The following is a 22,329-nucleotide window of genomic DNA, read 5'->3' as shown; positions in this document are numbered from 1 at the left end:
TTCAAAACCTTCAATAAGATGACATAAATATCTAGTTGGCTTCATTGAGGCTAGAAGGAGCAACATTAGTATGGTGGGAAGCAAAGACTCAAGAGGAAATGCGAATTCATGGTAAGATATCCATTTCTTGGGTTGAATTTGTTTATGCAATTAAAAGACAATTTTATCCTTTAGCCTATATGAAAAAAGGCATTATGAGTTGGAAAAATTTTAGGCAACTCAAGGGCCTAACAGTTCAATATTATACACAGGAGTTTAGGAAGAGAGCTTTGTTGTTAGGAGTAAAATTGAATTCCCAAGATACACTGTTGACATATATTGGGGGTTTACATTCCAACTTAAAACATACTATCCTTATGTTCAATCCAAGCAATTTGGATGAGGTATGTGTGCAAGACACACACCTTGAAGCAAGGGGAAAGAATATTAAGGAAGAGGGTAGTAAGAAGAAGCCATTCAAGGGTAAGGAGAAAGAGAAGGGTGGAAAATGGAAGGGAAAGAAGAATGAAAGTGTGAAGAAAGAAGGGGAGAAAATTATTTTCCAACATTGTTCCAAAGTTGGGCATGATGAAACACATTATTGGAAATTACATCCTGAAATTAGGCCTAAGAAACCAAACAATAAGGGAAAACAAAAGATGACCGCTACCACACAACATGATCTTGGATCAGATTCTGGTGATGAGACCAAGATTTCAGCCATGGTTACAAAAAGTTAAACATTTCTTTGGTTAATGTAGGATAGATGAAGAGAGTAGTAAATGCAAGTAAAATTTATGTGCTTCTCATGATCAAGAAAAAGAATGATATTGATTATGAATCTTTTGGAGGTTGTGATGACAAATTAAAATCTGATTTGTTTGATGTGGTAAGCAAGAATGGTGAGATGTTTCAGGAACCAAAGGGGTTACCTCCCAAGAGGGAAATTCAACATGAGATACAGCTGCAGCAGAATATTCCACTTCCAAACATTGGCATGTATCACATGTCGATTATGGAGAGCATGGAAATCAAGAAGAAAATTCAAGAATTGCTAAACAAAGTTATCATACGCCAATCTACTTCGCCATGTGGCTCACCTATTTTCTTGGTGCCAAAGAAGGATGGGACTTGGCGCATGTGTGTGTATTTCCATTTCACTGAACAAAATCACGGTAAAGAATCATTATTCACTCACAAGAATTGATGATTTTCTTGATCAGTTGAGGTATGCAAAGTATTTCACTAAGCTAGACTTACGGAGTGATTATCATCAAGTTAGAATAATTGAAATGGACATTTGGAAAACCACATTTAAAACTAAACAATGATTGTTTGAGTGGCTTGTTATGCCTTTCGGTCTTACAAATGCTACAACTACTGTCATGAGAGTTATGAATGATGTATTGAGGCCATTTCTAAATGACTTTGTCATTGTTTACTTAGATGATATTCTCATATTCAGCAAATCCAGAGATGAACATTTCATGCATGTGAACAAAGTACTTGATGTCTTGAGAAAATAACAATTGTTTTTAAAGATGTCGAAGTGTGAATTTGGTAAGACTTATTTAGTGTATTTGGGACACATTGTTGGAGGAGGTGAGCTAAAGATAGACCCCTCTAAGGTTGACGTAATTTTGAATTGGACCAAGCCCAATACAGTTACAAAGGTAAGAATATTTTTAGAGGAAGCACAATATTGGCGGAAATTTATTGCTAATTTTTATTCCATTGCAGCTCCACTACATGCATTGACTAGTGTCAAGAAGGCCTTCCATTCGGGAGATGTACAACAAAAAAAAATTGATGCTTTAAAGCAAAACATCAGTTTAGCACCAGTATTGGCTCTTCCAGATCTTAGATAGCCATTTGAGATTCAAATGGATGCCGGTGATTACTCCATGGGAGAAGTTCTTATGCAGCATGGTAAGCCCAATTAATTTCATTCTGTGGAGCTGTGACTAGCTATCCCACTTATGACAAAAAAAATTACGCATTGGTACAAAGTGTCAAAAAATGGAAACACTACTTGATGGGGAAGGAGACCATTATCCATACCGACCATCAACCATTGCAGTACTTACAGTCAAAGACAAAGTTGCAGCACTCACGACAATTCATATGGATGGGTTTTCTACAACAATTTCATTTGGTTATCAAGTAGAAAAAGAGAATCTACAATATTAAGGTAGCTGATATGCTTTCTAGGCCTATATTAAATTCATCTACTATACTCAAGCATACTTTTGTTTTGCATGCAAGTTAGATTGAACAATGTGCATATGATAATGACTTTCAAGATGTGTATGCAAGATTAAGGCAAGGAAACCAGATTGAAGAGTTATATTACCATGTACATAATAGTTTGTTGTATCACTTAGGCAAGTTATGTATTCCACAAGGAAAAAGAAACAATATCATAAGGGAGGCACACAGTTCATTGATTACTAGACACTTTGGTGTAGGCAAGATAGTAGCAAATCTCCAAAGTTATTGCTATTGGCCACGCATTTTTGATAGTGTATCTCGTTTCATTAGAGGATGTTATTTGTGTGCAACAAGTAATCCTAGCAATAGGAAACTAGGATTGTACACTCCACTTCTGGTACCTTCACGTCCATGGGAGAGTTTCTCAATGGATTTTGTAGGAGGTCTTCCATTGTCAAGCAAAGGTCATGATTACTTGTGCATATTTGTAGATAGGTTAAGAAAAATGTGATACTAACACCATGTAAAAAGAAAATTACAACTGAATAAACAACTCATCTTTTCTTTCAAAATATTTTGGTTTTCCTACTTCATTCTCGATTTGCTGGGAATTTTTTGTCAAATTTGTGGGACATGATGGACACTAAGTTGAAGAAGAGTACAACCTTTCATCCACAAATAGATAGAAAAACCAAGGTGGTCAAAAGGATAGTTATTCATCTTCTTATAGGATACTGCAACAAATATCCCAAGTTGTGGGATAAACAGTTGCATTACATACATCATGCATACAACACGGAAAAGAATTCTTCCACAAACACATCACCATTTGAGGCATGTTTTGGGTACTTTCTAAGATCGCCATTGGACTTAATATTTGAGAAATATGTTGCTATCGATGGTCATAGTGACATCGATAAGGCAAGGAAGTTCATAGAGCAAATTCAGTTGATACATCATACAATGCAGGAACAACTTGAAATAAGTCAAAGCAACTACAAGGCAAGGCATGACAAACACCGTATCAATCATAAATTTAAAGTTGGTGACGAAGTTTGGTTATATATTAGAAAAGAGAGACTTCAAAGGGAAGGTAAAAAGCTTAAGCCAATCCGTTATAGTCCTTTTAAAATCCTGGAAAAGATTGGTAACAATGCATTTAAGCTAGATTTGCCTCATATGAAAATATACTCTGTTGTTAATGTTGATAATTTGAGATTGTTTGAGCCTCCTTTGATTGATGATCAAGGAGAGCATGTTTAGCTGCCATCAATAGATGATTTCTTGGTAGAATATCTTGATGAGCTACAACAAGATATCATACATGACAAAAGAATCAAAACTTTGAAGAGAGGGAATGTCGAATACCTTAGAGTGGGACTCAAGGGACAAAAGGCTTCTAAAGGCAAATGGTTGTAGATCAAGAACGTGTGGGAGATGTACCCTCACTTGTTGAACAATTGATAGTATCTTTTGGGGTCCAAAAGTATTCTCGTGGGGAGGAATGATCAGGTGCTAAGTATTTAGCTCAAAAATCAAAGTTCTCAGAATTGCTCAAAACCTAAATGACCATGTCCGTCTCAGTGAAACGATCCCAATGCAACGCATTTAACTAAAAAATGAGTTCGTACGAGGAAGATATCATGTTCTGTCCACTTTTCCAAACAAAGGAATTTTTGAAAAAAAATGTATGGTCACTACACATTCAGTAGTTTTTACTATTGACGTGGCAAGTGACTGAGTAGATTCAATGGAGATCAACAGCCTATTAGATTTTGACAAGTGGCATCATGTGGTTGGTTTATGGTTTGGTGTGTTGGAATGTTTTCAATGGTTAATGGTGGACCAATGAGGAGGGGACAAGCGGCAAGCCCGGAGGCCACCACGTGTCCCTCGTCAAAGGTCGGACTGGTTAATCGACACATAGTAAAATTTTATGGCATGCTAGGGGGTCAAAACTGGGACCTGCTCCGAGCAAACCTCATGCCATACCACTACACCACAAGCTTGGTTCTTAACATACAATAGACATCACATATATTTAAAGTTTAATGTAATTGCGGTCGAGGGTTAGAAGGGAGCTAGCCCGCAAGCCATCCCCCTCCATGTGAACACACATAACATAACTGCCAAGGTTAATGGATAGTAGAAATCACTGGTGGCTACAAAGATCATAACCATGAAATTCAATGCCACATGCGACTTCCTCTGCTTAAGCCGCCAGCTAAGGATTTTACATAACTGCACGAATTTGCGCTAATCTTGGGTTAGTGCTTAATTAATATGTAGTTAACGATTAATTAAACTCCAGTTTAATTCAGCGGAATTTTGGTGTGCTCTCCAAATCCAAAGATTCCTCCAGTTTTAGTGAGGCTAACTAGAGTTCCCTAGTTTTAGAGGAGGTTTACTAGGGAAAACAATTTTGACCAGAATTGGAGCAAAATTCGACCAAATGGAGATCAGGAAAAGGTGTTCCTAGATGATTTGGAAATTCTGATCACATTGACACAAGTTTCAGGAGTAATAGAGAATTTTAAAAAACACTTTTTCCATTATTGAGCTAATACAGAGGCCCAAGTGATCGAAATTGGACCAAGGAGATGTAGCCGAGGAGGGGTGAACTCCTTCATCAAAACACTGTGTTAAGTTTTCAAATTGATGGTTTGGAGTAAATTTACTTGATGCTATTCAACACTTGTTTTTCATGCTAATTTGTTCATGAAATTAACATAAAACTTGATATATTTACCTGTTTTCATTCACAAACACCATAAGGGAACCTATGCACATGAAGAAATTGACAAGAATTTGTTTATAAATCTGAAGTTGAAATTAGCACAACAAAACTAACATTCAACAATGGATTAATATGCCTATCATGAAATACCTTCCTCTGCAATTGTATAACTTCAGTGTGTAGGAGGGCATGCATTTTGAACTCATCCAAGCCATTTAATTGAAGAAACCTCTCCTGCTATGCTTTGGTGACATCTAAATCCAATTGGACTACCATTCTCAAAGTATTATACTCAAACTCAATAGAGAGCATTGTTGGGTGACAAAAGGTGCCTTTTAAAACTCCTATTTATCCCACATTAATTATCAACCTGGGCAAGTCCTCTTATTTCAAGAGTGTACACAATATGTGCATGCTATAATCCTAGAGAGCAATGTTTCTTAAATTGCAGTATAGATCTTTCAAATACAAGAGTAAATGGATGCTTTTAATAAATCCCACTTGCAACTAAAGGAAACTCAATGCTCTAAAACTAAATCATTCATTCAGCAAAGTAACAACAATTATCAGTCAAGGATACAGTAGCAATAACTCATTCCTCTTTTAACTGATGTAAACTACATCAAGCACAAATAAGATCCCCAATCTGAGAGCTTTGACAACAATAGCCAATGTTCTTTACAGTTGTTGACCTCACACACAACACACTAAATAACCAAATTTGAAATGACAATGAAGTAAATCAACAATACCATTGCAGATTATGTAAATAAGATAATTCTGTTAACTGTAAGAATGCTAAAAGACAAAACTAGATGACTGTAAAAAGTAAATGAGCAGCAAAGCTATATAATAGAAATGAACAGAAAATCTTATGTGACTGCAATGAACAACAAAAATAAGTCACTGAAATGAACAACGAATCTTTGTAATTAGAATGAACAACACAACAATATACTTGCAGAAAGCAATGATCTTGTTATGAGGGAAATGAACAGCAACAAAATTCAATTGCAGAAGGTAATCAATAAACAAACCACACTTGTAGAAATCAAAAATTAGGAAAACCACATTGTATGGTGCAATAACAACAAGTAGATCCACCAGGAGCCAGGCCCTTAGCCGCCGGTGAATACCGCCGATTGCTTCAGGAGATGCGAAGGAACAACAACTCTACTTATATATTAATCATCAAATCGGGCAACATTACAGTAAGTTGTGTCTTCTTAGCAGCGAGAGTCTACAAATAAAATTACAATTCAGAATAATAATCGTTCCATCCCCCTCTCCTCCTATCCTATCCTATCTATCTCTAATCTAATAATCCATCTAATTCCCCATAATTCCCCTCTTTGCTTTGATCTCTGTTTTCATTTAAATACACAGAGAGCAGAGAGCAGTTACAACAGAGATGATTACAATGTGATTCCCATTAAAAAATTGGATTGTTCACAACAAATTGATCAACAAGATCATATCTGAAATATCTTTCCATCAACATTCAACAGGAACAGGTCGAATTTGGTATTGCAACTGAGATAATTTGGAAAACGGCCACAACAACAAATCTGAGAAAAACGTCTTCAGAGAACCTTCCGTTTCTCTTAATACGGACCGAATTTGGGAAAATGGCTCATTACAAAACTAATTTGGTCCGTTCTGGACAAAACCCATGTTTCGGATTTTCCAGATTCTTCTCCATTTTCCCAAAATGTCCAATGAAAAATTGTCACTTCTTATTCCAACGAATTTCTGAGTTGGCACATTTAATGATGAGTTGGAGATCAAATCTGCAATATGGAAAATATCTTGGAGGCTAAAATGGTGAGTGATGTTACAACCAATTTATTAATAAACCATCATTGGTAAAAACATGCATAATAATCAATTTATTAAAAATAAAGGAGAAGAAATAATATTTATCCATAAGAGCATAAATAATTATAAAATGGAATTATATGATAAATGACATGATAAAGAAGAGTAGAAATGGATGAATTAGGTGTTAAAAAGTGATAATAATAATGACATATTAACGACCCAACAAGCATAGGTTTCTTTCCATAAACCAGATCGTATGGAATAAAACTAGTAGTTGTTTTCCAAGTTATGTTATAGTCCCAAGTGGCCTCCACTAATCTATTTGCCCAATCCCTCCTGTTGCTGCTCACAACCTTGGTGATGATGCCCTCTAATGCTCTATTTGTAACCTCTACTTTTCCATTGGCCTAAGGGTGATAGGCAGTAGATTTTTTGTGTTTGATATGATGCTTCCTTAACATATTCTCGATCATATGTGATGTGAATTGAGCTCCCTGATCGGTGACTATCTCTCTGGGGTACCCAAATTTGTAGAACACATTCTCCCTTAAAAACTTGACCAATTTCTCCTATGTTGTTGCATTGACAACCTTTGTCTTAACCCACTTTGTCAAATAATCAGTGCACACAATGATGTACTTTTTCTTCCTTGATGGTGGATCAATTGGCCCAATGAAATCCATGCCCCACTTTTCAAATGGCTCCAAAGCCACCTGGGGTTGTAGGGGAATTTCATCCTTGGGTGTGGGTTTCCCCATCCTCTGGCACTGATCACATCTGCTGGTATACCTTCTTGCATCTTGGTGGAGAGTGGGCCAATAATAGCCAACTTGTAGAGCTTTGAAAGTTGTTCTCTTGGCAGAAAAATGACCTCCATAAGGCCCATCATGATAGGATGAGAGGATTTCAAAGACTTCCTCTTCCCTGACACATTTCCTTAAGATATGATCTGGTTCCAGATTGAAAAATATTTCCCTCAATCTAAGTGAAATGTATGCTCTTTCTTACAATTCTTCTCTTCTCCCTAGATGACAAATTTGGAGGAAATCTTGTAGATGCTAGGTAGTTTTCTATGTCAGAAAACCATGGGGAGAGCACAAAAGTTGAAGTTGAAGTCCACAGAGAAGGCCCTGAGCTTCTATTGATGAGTTACCATAAATACTACAATAAAGGAAAGCAGAGGTGGATATTAATGAAATAATAGCTCAAGGCTACTGATCATATGTAGGCTTGGCACCTCACAGGGAGAGTGCCATCCCCAGCTAGAGCCACTGTTAGGGTCCTATAATTTATAGGATCTCAAAGTATATTAGTGATGTATCTCAGGAACCCTATTTTTTAAATACTTATCATCTTCCAATGATTTCCAAATATAAAAGAAAAATAGAATAAAAAATGAAAAAGAGTGTATACAGAAGAAGAATAAAGAGAAAAACAAATATTAAAAAACAAAAGGGAAGAGATTAAACCCCACCAGAAAAGAGAGAAAATCAAAAGAGAATAATACTAAAAGTGCACATGTCTAAATTCCACTACTCATACAGAGTTTTTGCTTCTTTTCTGTAAAATAAAGTTGTGTGCAGCTTGTTCTAAATGCCACAATCACTTTCTTTAGTTTAATCATATTGCTTAATCATGATTAGACTTCTTTAAATTTCTGTAAATTAGATAGGGAATGGAGGTTTATCCAACAATTTAATCTGGATAAATCATTAGTTAGGTAGCAAATGACATTGACCCAACAATTTAATTTGGGTTAGTAGGAGAAATAAGGGATAGGTTAGATAGTTTTTTCTTTAAGCATGAAAGAAAATGAAAATGGGTTTACTAGTCTAAGTGCACCCTAGATATTAAAATAAAAAAATGCTAGTCTAGCTAAGGGTAGGTAGATTTGGTGGTTTGCTTACATATATGCATGCATGAATTTTTATCCTAATTTTTAGGATACGGAAGAAGGGCGGAAGTGCAAGCTATCCATTATGTATTTCAAATGATTATTATTAATCATTTATCCTAAGTTGAAAATGGGTGGGGTCGCCAGTTGGACATTTGTATGTCCGGTTGAATAGGTCTTCCAGCGTGCTAGTTATATGCTGGCTAGTGCTTGGTTGCCTACTGATATTATTTTATGCACGGGGATAAAGTATTTCATCTAGCTTGTATATCCCCTTTATCCTAAGTTTGAAAATAAAATAATATACGCGCAAGCAGACAAATCATTCTTGTCGTTTGTGATTAAACTATTGTCGCCTTCGACACGTTGGGATCTGGTCCCCCTTTTCATCCATGACTATCATCCTTTTTTGGCCCCCCTATGCATTCTCCCTATACCGCTCGTGGGGGGGAGTCTGGAAGGCGGTTTCTTCTGCCGGGCACTATCCCCTATGTGGCGCGTCCTCGTGATTTCACACCCCCCTGCTAATACTTCTTACCACCCATCACCCCCTTCAGAAACCACCATCTTGCATCCACTCATGTTGTGCCCCCACTACTCGCTGCCTGCCACCTATCCCAACCATTTCTCCAATTAAATGCCTTCCCGCTTTATACCCGTTTCACATTTAATTTTCCCGGGTAACCGTTCAGTAATGACCCTGCGCCACTTCCAACGGGAATTTACCTATGCATTTAAATTGATCCATAGCCCGTCATTGCCAATCTTTCACCTCTCATTCTACTTCTATTTTTTATTATTTCTTGCAGTGACCTCAACTAGAGCTTCTCACCACCAACATCCTGATAGTCGCTGACTTCCCTATTCATTTTCACCGGACAGACTATTTTGTCCAAGCTTGGTAAGCCCTCCTTTATCTATTCATTTGTTTCATAAACTGTTGTAGCCATGCCTCCTAAAGCTAAGACCTAGGACCAGGCCATTAACCCATTGATTCTACCTTCTATAGACTTGGATCACACACCATTGGAAGACAAGGATTATCGGATCAATAAAACACTATGTGACTATGATATCCTCAACCTATATTGCTGGTTAGAGGAGAAACACTCTGATACAACTGAGGAGATAGGAATCTGGGAGTCAAACCTTCCCCACTATATCTTTCCTATGACATTTCAAACCCCAGAATTCACCAGAAGATGCCAAGCTTGCTATGTCCCTACCCAAAGAGCCATAATTGCACCTACAGGTGACATCCTTTTTACCATCACAACCAAATCTATTGACCAAATGATGCTGGCCCCTTCTGTGGAAAATTCTGCCCCTTTATCCCTAGAAGACCTCACCCAGCTGTATCAAAAGCTGGATTTTTCCACAAGAGCTAGTATTTTTGAGATTTTCTTGCCAGAGAATGCCCAATTGCCCAAGAAGAATCCCCCTTATCCTTCTTCCATTTTCCCTGATCAGGCAAAACAAATTATTTCTATCCTTTCTCATATCCTAGGCTACGATTCTGATTAGTTGGTGGATGAAGCTATTTTAGGATTCCTTTCCACATTTTCTATAGACAACAAGCCCAATATAATTTTAAATTTTAGTCAATTCTTGGTTGACAATATCCATGAGCAGTTCATCAAGTTTCGTACAGAGCAGGTGTTCAGTTACACCTCTATTTTAATTTACATGTTCATCTATTACCAATAAAAAAAGTTCAGTTTTGCCTTGCATAAATTGGATGATGCAAGTGAACAACAACTAGTAATCTTTTGGACATTACTGGTCACGAAAGAACAACATGAATCCACCTATAAGAAATTTGTAGAAGACTTTGTTCATCCAGCTATGAACATTCTCCATAGTGCAGTGCAACCCAAGATCAGTGAGGAGATCAAACGAATATTACATCTATCAGACCAAGCAAAGACTAGAGACTGGTACCTATACCAAAATTACACAGAGATTAGGGTCTATGGATGTGAAATGACCCCCTACAAGCTCCCCAAGTACCTCCCAATCAGGATCTTTGCACTAGAATATATCAAGCATATATTAAAATCAGATGAGATCCACTTTGTAGTAGCAAAGAAGAAGGCACAATTCAGGATTAAAACACAGGTGGACCCATTTGTGTGCAACACAAGAACAACAGGTGAAGAGGTAGATAAGATACTAAAGGAAATGAAGTTCAACTTGAGCTTCACATGGTCTTATGACCCCTATGGCATCATTTCAAAACTCATAGTGGACAATAAGAACACTCCCTACATTCATACTTCTAGGCCAGAGATAGAACAATATGCCAATCAGTTGGAGTGGGTAGAAAATACCCTACAGGAAGCTAAAGAGCAGCTGGTTTCCACTTCTAGTTTGTAGACTCCTGTTCCTCAGGAAAAATCTAGCAAAAGGCAGAGGGAGGAAGGGTCATCATCTACAACTGGGAGTGAAGCCAGAGAATTTAGAATCAGTTACAGAAAGAGGCCCAAGGTGACTCACAAACTAGAAGTGGATAAATAAATGGAAGAACATCTAGCTATCATCATCACAGATTCTCCACTAGCAAACATGAAGTTCACTACTTCTCCTTCTGAAACTTCATATTCACAAGATCATAAGGACACTGAGCTGGAAACACAAACTGTTTAGACAGAAAAGGAGAAAACAATGTTTGACAGGTATAAGGAAATAAAGCTCAGAAATGAGATTTTTAGGAATAACACCTACAACCAATTCTGGAAGTAGAATTCCAGCTCACAAAGTAGACTTCTATCAATATTTGATAGAAAACATGGTAACATGCAGATGGCCTTTCTTGAGGCCCAAACTTCACAACCCAAATCAACAGTTTCCTACAAGAGCACCACCTTTGAGTTCAACACAAAGGACATACATACCATTGATCAAATGGAGATGCATAAACAAACTAGTGAGATGATATCCTCCACTCTCACTAACACTGCCATGTCTTTATCCAAATTGCAGGTTTGTTTTGCAAATGCACAGTCACAATTGAAGATGGAGAAGGTCTCCTCTTTGGCCAAAAACAATAGGATCAAGTCTTTGGAAGACTTGGTAATCAAGGTAGGGTATGACCCTAAGGATATTATTGTTGCTGAATAAAGTATTAAGAAGAAAAACTTGGACATTGCAGCATTGAGGAAACAACTCAAGTTTCCAGCTACAGAAGATCCAATGACTAAGGGCAATGCAAAGGGTGAAGCTTAGAAAGAAGATATGATGAAGCTCGTTATTGACCAAAACATACAGATTAGACAAATGGAAGCAGAGCTTGAAAAGTTGATAAAGGAGAAGAATGACAACTTGAAGATGGCCCTTGTTCCCTTGGATGCTTTACCTTTGTCTCAATTTCCATCAACCAGAACAACTACCGCACCTACTACTTCCACTCAAACTCCCAGTGCTGAACAAGTAGCACAGACACTGCAAAACATGTCCTTGCAATCAAAGGAAATTGAGACCTTACAGAGCCAACTTAAAGCTATGGAAGTCCAAAAGGCCAAAGCTGAAGCTGCTCGGGCTGTTGAATTGGAAAAAAATCAGAGACTTTTGGAAAAGTTGCGCCAGGTAGAGAGAGATACTTCTATTGGCCAGACCTTGGCCCAAGCCAAGGAAACAATTTGGATGAACATACTTGACTCAATGAATGAGATTTGGCCTTCTATTCAGATTATATTTGAGCAGAAAGAGTTAATAGAGAAGGCCACTGAGACCATTGTGCAAGGAAGGGAAAAGCTAGGAGAAATGCCAACTGAAGTTGCCAATATTATCAAGTTCTTAAATTCAAAATCTAGATATCAGCTGGAGGAAGTGGGAGTCAGTGACAGAACTGCAACCATTTTGGAAGTAAATAAAGTCCTAACTAAAAGAAATCTATTGACCAGTTAGAGGAAAAGTGTGAGATTTTGGAGCTACAGGTGAACAGATTTACCAACAGGATTGAAACCTTAATGCAGAAGGGGCTACCCAATATTTATTTCATCCATGACACACTGATCAATCAGGAAGATTACATCCAGAAGATGAAAGATGTAGCCTAAAGCAGCACCAAGTTCAGTGGAATAAGAGGAAGTATGACAGCAAAATCCTTTCTGTAGACTATGTCAAACGACTTCCATGTGTAGAATGAGGTAAAACAAATTTTTACCGTGAAACTGACTTTTGCTAAGTATACAGAAGTAGATGAAATCTACCGGAGGGTGACAAAGTTAATAGTGCCAGATGAAAAGAGATGGGGATAATTACTTGATTTACTGGATTAAGTAGTAACTCAAGAGCAATGAAATATTTTTCTAGCGCAGCAACCTGTGTAATTTTTAGTTCAACATCGCATTCTGTTTGGATGACTTAGCAACTGAAACCATTCAAACTGGGCCACTGTTTCCCTCAATAGCCTACATGGCTTATTTTTTCTGCCAGATTAGATGATATTAGTTTGTAATTAGGCTAATAATACAATGTTGGTTTGACAACAATTTTGTAAAGCATTGTTGTAATTTTTACTATAAATACTTCATTGTTGGAAGTATTAAGGGTTGATTTCCGAATGTAATTTCTGTTGCATATTATAATTTTGAAGTATTGGAGCATCAATAATTCAGGGACCTTTCACAATATTCATGTGGTGTGTTAGATGGTGATGTGTTTCTTGTCTTGTATGTTCAAATGTTGTTATTTATTTCCTCTAGTTTTCTAAATTTGAATTAATCAACAAAAACTGTGATAAATAGGATTCGTTATCTGAGAGAGCCCTATTTTGGATGTTGTTAATTTTAATGTTTTCCACTGAAGTCAGATCAACGAATTCTTAATTGCTCTTTGTTCTTTACTGAATGTTACACTTCTTCTTTTCCACCATCCATTTAAATTCTGAAAAGATCCATTTACCGCAACCTAACTTGCCCTGTGAGAACTCCTTTAAAAATTAATGAACAAACTCCAGTTTTAGTTTATAGAATCCATAGCCCAATGGAATTATAACACTCAAATCAACCAAACCTTTCAAACAAAACAAACAATTTTAGTCATAGCTAACCTAAAATCTTCATAAAAAAAAATCCAAATTAAACAGAGAGATCCCTCTCTGAAGTTGGTAGGGCTAGATCGCAGCTTCCAAAGTGGTGTTGTCCAATGTGTTTACTCCCTCAAACCCAAAAATACAGAACGACAACATAGTGGTGACCATACTAGGGAATAATATTTTTTAATCTAAACATCATTATTCCCTGGTTGAAAATCATTATTTCAATAAAAACTATTATATCATTATGAAATATATGATATGAGGTTGTTATTTTGTATATATTTGCTATGTCTTTGATTTGATTTTATTTGTGTGATGATTTTCATAACCCTGGCTCACAAAAGAATTTACACTCGATCTCACCCTAATCCCAACTTTGCTGAATGCATAGATAACCCTGAGAAGTTGGTGAGAAGGAAACGTTTTACTCGGAGTCAAGGCAGTAATAGTCCCTTGTCTCTCCTTTGGAAAATATTCCTTTGTCAAGGTCTAATTCTCTTCGAGATAAATTTGAAACTATTCAAGATATGGAATTTGATTTGCCTTTTCAGCATAGTTTGTTTAGATAAAAGCCTGAGGCTTTTGTGGACTAAACTGTCATTGATAAAGCCCTACTGCAAACATGTATACCCCAAGTCCTTGAAACAGATCCTGATCTTGAATCTTTACAAAAATTTGACAAACTACAAGGTCTAGTTTCAGTCTTGGACCAAGCTATTGAAGAAGCTTTTATTCAGCAATTTGTTGAAGTCTCTGTTTTAACTGTTGCAACAACATCTTTGTCTAGTCAATCTTCCCAGTCTATGCATTTCCAGCCTCCCAGTCCTACTCATTCCATATTTTCAACTTCCCTACCCATGATCTATCAAACTGCTACCCCTACTATCTCTGTAGTTATAAAATCTGCACCTCCATTAGGTCCATCCTCAAGTAAATCTACTAGGACAGTTATGGTAGGAAGGTATGCCCCCTTGGTGTCACCAGGCTAGCTAAATGTTATGCCTACAGATTACTAGTCCAAAATTGTGACCTTTGATAATACTTGTGCTTATATTGCCCAACAGCATGCGGATAGGATGAATTATGTGTTTGACCTCCAAGAAGTAGATGAAGCTAATGTTAAAATGAGACTGTTTGCTCAGAGTTTAGGAGGTGATGTCAAGAAATGGTTTAGAGGTTTAGCTACATGAAGTATAGCCAACCTTGAGGCTTTCCATCAATTTTTTTTAGCTAGATAGGAGATCAATAAAAATCCACTTCAACTCCTAAATGAATATAAAAGATTGAAAAGAAAACCCAATGAAACCGTGGAAGAATATTGTGAACGATTTAATACTATTCATAATGCCATTCCACAAGACATCAAGCCCTCCCTTGGTCTAACTCTGATTGAGTTTCTAGATGGTTTCAATGTGGACATGGAATATCAACTCAGGGAAAGAGACCCGACAACTTTGGAAGAGAAGCAAGCCAATGCCATCAAAGTTGAAGCTAATATCTTGGCTAAAAAGGCCAAACTAAAATTTGATTGCAAAGTTACCATAAAATAAGAACCTTCTACTTCTGCTGTTGACCATAATATTGATAACCTAATGAGAGGAGTGAATCAAATGATGCAAAGAGTGAACATCAATGACCAGAATCAAGTGAGAGAAAACCAAAATGCTGCTCAAAACATAAACCATAAATTTAGGAGAAATGTTCCCCAAACTAAACAAAGAGAACAAAAGGGTCCAGACCAATAGGTTCAGCCTCCTTTTCAGGAAAAGTACATAGATGATGGAGGGAATATTATTGAAGATTTGGATGATAACCAAATAAATTTGATGGGGATAAATGATGATGAAACAATTTTCCTCACTCAAGAAGAGCAAGAACTTTTTATCCTGGCCCAAAATAAATTAGATTCTGAAGAGTTTGATGGATACAAACAAGGGTTTGAAAATTCCATAATGGAAGTCCATAGGTAGTACAACCTTAGGAGAAAAAGGAATCGAGACCCCGTTAAGCCCAAGAGCTCAGATAATCCTACCAAAAAGCCATATGAAATTGAACCTAGGAAAACCACAGACAATATTCCTAAGAAAACTATGGATAATTTTGGTAAGGAAAAGATAGAGATCCCTATCAAGAAGATAGTGGACAATGTTTCCAAAACTACTCAAGCAGATGTCCCAAGCACTAGTAAAAAAAAAGGAGCCTATAACAAAACAAGTTATAGATCACTCAGAACTTCCTAATCTGATGAAGATTCAAATACCGTTTAACATTGAAAATGAGTTAGCTAAATTGAAAATCCCAATTCCTCTCACTGAGTTAATGAGAAAAAACATGTACAGACATCAAGTAATGAAAGCTTTAAAGATAGGGGAAAATACTGACTTTGTAAATCTCAATGATGACTAGTTTGAACTCTTATTTGGACCGGAAGTTGAAGGCAAACCATAGGAAGGGGGTGTACCTCCATCCTATGTTATCCTGAACATTTATGACAAAATCCTCCATAATGCTATGCTAGATTCTGGTGCTTCCCAAAACTTGATTCCTAGAGCTGTTATGGAGAAATTATGACTTGACATTACGAGACCTTATAAAGACTTGTATTCCTTTGATTCTAGTAAAGTTAGATGCTTAGGTCTTATCAAAGACCTATGTGTTACTTTAGGCCAAATCCCTGCTAAAAGTCTAGTAATGGACAAAGTGGTTGCTGACATTCCCCTTAATTATGGAATGTTGTTGTCACGCTCATGGGGAGAAAAATTACAAGGTACCCTACATATAGATATGGCCTTTGCTACCATACTAGCTTTTGGGCAACAAAGAAGACTGTATAGGGAAACCTTAATGAAGTTCATGGTGACCAGTCAAGACAAACCCCATAACTACCCAATTTATTCTATTCATTCAGATTTGGATTATTTTATTCTTTACAATGATGGGGATATCAACAATCAAGTAATCAATGCTAAAACCGATATTTCTAAAACAAACGCAATTAAAACACAAATAACATAAATAAATACTCCTCTTGAACCCCTTTGGAAGATGAGTTTTGATGTCTCCTGTAGCAAAGATGGCTTTGGAGAAGGAATTTGGGTAGTAAACACAGGAAATAATCATGCTGAGGGTCACTCATACAGGCTTAATTTTCAATGTACTAATAACATAGCAAAGTATGAAGCCCTTATTCTAGGATTGCAGTTGTTAAAAAATTTAGGTGCAAAAAGGATCTCCATTCAAGAGGATGCTGAATTAATTATTAAACAAATTAAAGGGGAATATTCAGCCAAACATCCTAGGACGAGAGCATACAGAAACGCTATGCTTAACTTCCTAGAAAGTTTTCTTGAATATGACCTTTCAACAATTCCTAGAAAACAAAATATCATTTCAAACAATCTGGAATTTTTAGCTAGCTCTTGAAAAATGCCTTATCCTAATCAAGAATATGTGCTGGATGTAAAACACCGACGAACTGTTCCTGATAACATGAGATATTGGCAAGTATTTGGAAATGATAAACAGATTGAAAGTTTCCTGCAATCTAAAGATGAATTTCAAGATGACAGTATTGATTTGGAATCTAAAGTAGATAGTCAAATTGTTCAACATTCTGATTCAGAAAGGAAATTAGATAATTTAGATGTAAATACACCTTTGGATAAAGTTGTAATAAACTAGAATTTCTTGAAATAGACCCATAAAAAGAAGAGCTCGAAACCCTCCAGCTTAAAGATAATGTTTTTCTTAGAGGTATGGATCCTTTAGAAGAACTTTTTGATTTCAATGATGTGGCCAAAAAACCCAAGATTGAGCCCTCAGGAACAACAGTTGAAGATTGCAATTTAGGTACTGAAAAGGACCCAAAAATCATAAAACTATCTAAATCAATCCCAGCAGCTGAAAAAAAAAGTATATTGCCTTATTTAAGGAATTTATTGATGTTTTCGCCTAGAGTTATGAATATATTAAAACATATGATATAGAAATCATAGAACACAAAATTCCTATTAAATAAGATCAAAAACCCTTTAAATAGAAACTTCATAAAATAAATCCGATTCTGATGCCTTTAATTGAGAATGAAATCAAAAGGATGTATGATTCTAAAATCATAATTCCTCTTAGGTACTCTCTAAATGGGTTTCCAATATTGTGCCAACTAGGAAGAAAACAGGTGAAATCAGATTGTGCATAGATTTAAGAAACCTAAACAAAGTTTCCCTAAAAGACAATTATCCCTTACCCAAAATGGATCATATTCTACAAAAGGTAGTTGGATCTTCTAGGATTTCCTTATTATATGGATGTTATGTGGAATTTTGTATCTATGGATAAACACAACTTTCCTAGATGGGTAGCTACATCTAGAATAACAGATTTAAAGCGCTTAACCTTTTTCTATAGAAGATAAATAAGACAAGGTACCTACTTGCTCTCTTTCACCTTCCATTTGTCTCCTTTGTTTGACTCCCATCGCTCCTTCTCGAACTTAATCCACTTGACAAGTACCTGCAATCATCAACAAAAAGAAAAAACCAATCAAAGCAAGATATCTATCTACTATAAGTAAATGGAATCGAAATCATTTATGCATATAATCATCATACATGAAGAAAAGAATATGGGAAAATGTGTAAACAACTTTATTATGTAGAAGGAAGAATTACAACCATGAAGTCCGATCCATTGTCACTCTTCCAGCTTGGGTTCCAAGAAACATCACATCAATAGAACAACACTCTGGCAGCATAACAATACTGGCTTTTAATCTCAAACCTCACACCAACAATATCTCCTTACAAATTCTCAAAGTCCAGCCCCTGATCACTTAGATGAGTGCTCAATTTATAGGAAAATGAAGGAGGTTTGGTCATAAATGAGGGTATTGAATGGCCTTCCAAACTTAGAGTTAGTTTCCACAGAGGAAGGGATGAGAGGATAGGAGGTTACTTAACTCATTCCCTATCCAATTTCGAGCTCATAGGAGATGATAAGTGTGGGAATCTTTTAGAAGGTTCCAGAAGATAAGAATATTCCCAGAACCCTATGATGATTTCGCTCAATCTCGCCCAGCACAGGTCAAAGTGGGCCTAAGTGCTATGGAATGCACCCTGACATGGGCCTACCTGCACTGAAGCACACTTACCCCTGACCAAGGCTACGATGGTCCCTCAAGGAGGCATTTTTGGAGGGCTTCAGGCCAAGAAACTCTCAGGGTTCAAAGTGATGACTTGTCTAGGGCATGTAGAAATTGAATTAGGGTTTGATGAGCCCTAATAGTACTGATATAAATGATGGGAGTGATGTGCTCAAATGGATCTGTAACAGTTGCCCCCTAAAGCATGAAATCGAAAACGATAATGTCGAGTGATATGCTTTACGATGTGATGAGGAGGTTCTACAGCGGATGGTGACCTGCATCAATTACAATACATAATATCATGATATTTTGATTTTTTCTCATGAATTTCTGAGGGAAGGCATACCCATGCTCAGAATATAAACTTTCATTACAAGTACATAGATAGTCGTCTATAGATATAGATCCATGATGGGATGACCATCAGTGTAAATCCATTGTACGAATGATTTGGTACTTTCTTGAAATCGCAACCTAGATAGATGAAACTAGATTCGTGGTCTTCTATATCGTTCAATCGTTCGCTCAAGTATGAGTCTAACCATGCAAATATGTGCTCTGAAGTCAAACATGGAAGGACACCATCTGATTACCAGCCAATGATGTAAGCTGTTAATAGACGCGAGAGGAATCACCAATAATGATAATGATCCTCAAGGTATTGTAGTACATTTTGCATGGTGTGAATAAATGTTTTGATTTCGAACACCATACAAAGTCTTTTAGTTGAAGGCCAGTGATGTCAACCTGTTGTCGGAAGTGAGAAACTTGCCGTTAATGCATGTAAGGCTGAAGGTACTGAAAGGGTGCTTCTAAGTCAACTTCTTGGATAATGTGCTGATGTCGACAAGAAGCGACTTGTCACAGGAGGGCCTTGATGTATCCCACATTAATGACATGAAATGAGTGTAATGATTTTTGGAGACGGAGAGTGACTAATGACACAAGGTTCAGGAATGGCGGTCATGAAAATGAAGGCTTATGAGTATTGCAAAGGATGAATTTTGACTGAGTGACTTCTCTTGAACATGTCAACAACACTAAATGAATTGACGGCATTGACCCAAAACCGAAGTAAGGGATGGTATGATAGACCAAGGTGTGATGACCATCAAGAAGATAACCCAACCCATGTAGTCACAATGATGAAGTGAAAGTGTCGTGTTCAAGAGCAACTTGCTGCCATAAAGTGGTTTACCCATTTTCCCATTTTCCTCAGTCATTGCTGTCCAGTACCAATTTATTTTTATCATTTTCCCATTTTCCTCAATCATTTCTATCCAGTACCAATTTATTTTTATCAAGTTTGAGGAGGATAACATATGCTTGTTGTATAATTCGACCCTTCGGGTGAATCTATCGCTATGTGATGTTTTAATGAGTCTAGCGAAGGTGAAACTCGGTCTTGTCATGATTGACAAGTTTGTAGCTATTTTATGCTTTAATGAGTTTAACGACAATGATAACTCGTTCGTTGTCATTTTTAGAGAGTTTGAAAAGGGACAAAAAGAAAACTTTGCAAGTTCTTTTTCGTAGATTTATCTCTCAAGTCCGAAATGTGTAAAACAATACGAGAGAGAACCTATTGACCATGTTCGATCAACGTATTCCTTTTTCGTAAGTAATCTATCTTAGTTTAGAAAAGGGTTAAAATTATACTGATTAGATGTCATTTCCAATCCGTTTACAAGATAAAAAGGACAAGCGCTGGACAATATTTTCATATTTCGAGAGTCTAAAAAGAGCTTAAAGAGGACTCCACTTTTAGGAACGAGTGGTGTCTAGGATAGGAACTGATTCAAGTGATGTTGGAACTTCTCAAAAAATGTTGATTTATGTGAAGAGGTTGGCTAATAAGACCACTCATTGCAACTGTTCCTCAAAAATATTAAAACAACCAAGTGATAACGTATGATCGACCAAGTAGATAGTGACGATGGAAGGAGAAAAACCAAGGCTTATCTGACAGAAGAGACTGATAGAATGTAAATCACAAGGGTTAAAATGGAGATGGGTTCATTTTTACACAAGCTTGAACCATAAGGAACTATGCTTGGATTTAGTTTCATGTTTACACAAGCTTGAAATGAAAAAACTATGCTTGCTATTCAGTTTCATGTTTACACAAACTTGAAACGAAAAACTATGCTTGGAATTGGTTTACATGCCCCCAGCACGATGACTCGATTCTAGGCACATGCCCCTCAAGCTTCATTTCATTCACCTAAGTAGACTACTAATGGCTATCAAGTGGATGGAATGAAGGTTCATTTATGAGATCAAGTGAAAGACTTGACTAGGATTTTACAAGATTTAATCAAAGTCTCATATTTGAATTTTCTCCAGGGGACCTTGTTTCGGTTTTTAATGAGGTTCACACAAGACAAGGAACTCTGCTCAGATTCCTTGTTTCATTTTTAATGAGCTTGACACAATACAAGGAACTATGCTCTGGGACCTGTTTCATTTTCTAATGAGGTTGACACAGTGAAAGAACTATCCTCATATTCCTTGTTTCATTTTTTAATGAGCTTGACACAAGACAAGGAACTATGCTCATACCCTTTGTTTCATTTTTTAACGAGGTTGACACAAGACCAGGAACTATCCGCATGCCCTTTGTTTCATTTTTAACGAGGTTTACACAAGCTCAGGAACTATCCTCATATTCCTTATTTTATTGTTTAACGGGCTTGACACAAGACAAGGAACTATGCTCATATTCCTTGTTTCATTTTTTTACTAGCTTGACACAAGACAAGGAACTATGCTCTGATTCCTTGATCATGACGCATAAGAGGTCATGACTTCCAAGAGGTCTCATCAGATGGGAGAACAACTCTCTGGAAGGGATCTGTAGCAAGGAATTCATTAGAGACATTCGGTTCCAATGCCCCCAGTACATAGTGCACAACATCACAAAATTGATTGTCAGTTGATGTAGGCATGGAATAGGTTGCCACATAATTGACCCGTGGCGGGGAAGATACCATTGGGACAAAAGGACCATTTAGGGAAGATGGTTGACTGGAAGCCATATGTGGACAAAGAAATGAAAGCTGGTCAATGGTACAATTCTACCTTCATGCAGGAAACACATCACTCGAAAGAATGTTGAAACAATAGATCCCATGTCATAAACATAGTCGTGCCCAAGAAGTAAATTGTAATCTAAAGGGCTTGGGACTACAATCACATTGAAATAAACAATTTTTTCTCCCAAAGTAATAGGTAACTAAGGAAGGATCCCTAATGGTTGACTGGTTCCTCTGTTGAAAGCCAACATATTCTGGGTAACAGGCACAAGTGCCGGCGAACCGAGCGCTTGCCAAGTAGTGGAGGAAAGGCTACTCACTGATGCACCTTCATCTATAATAGTGCTGGGTACAACCATATTACAAACCTGTACTATGATCTAAAAAGGCACATAAGAAGGAAGACACCATCTTACTAGTTGATTCCAATTAAAGGAAGTGACCAAACTACTTGGAGGGGGTACCGTA

Source organism: Pinus tabuliformis, chromosome 7 (genome assembly GCF_031772625.1).
Source record: "Pinus tabuliformis cultivar Carrire ecotype Pingquan chromosome 7, CPIR1, whole genome shotgun sequence".
NCBI classification, from domain to species: domain Eukaryota; kingdom Viridiplantae; phylum Streptophyta; class Pinopsida; order Pinales; family Pinaceae; genus Pinus; species Pinus tabuliformis.
The sequence above is the reverse complement of the archived record's forward strand: the minus strand, read 5'-3'. Positions refer to the sequence as shown.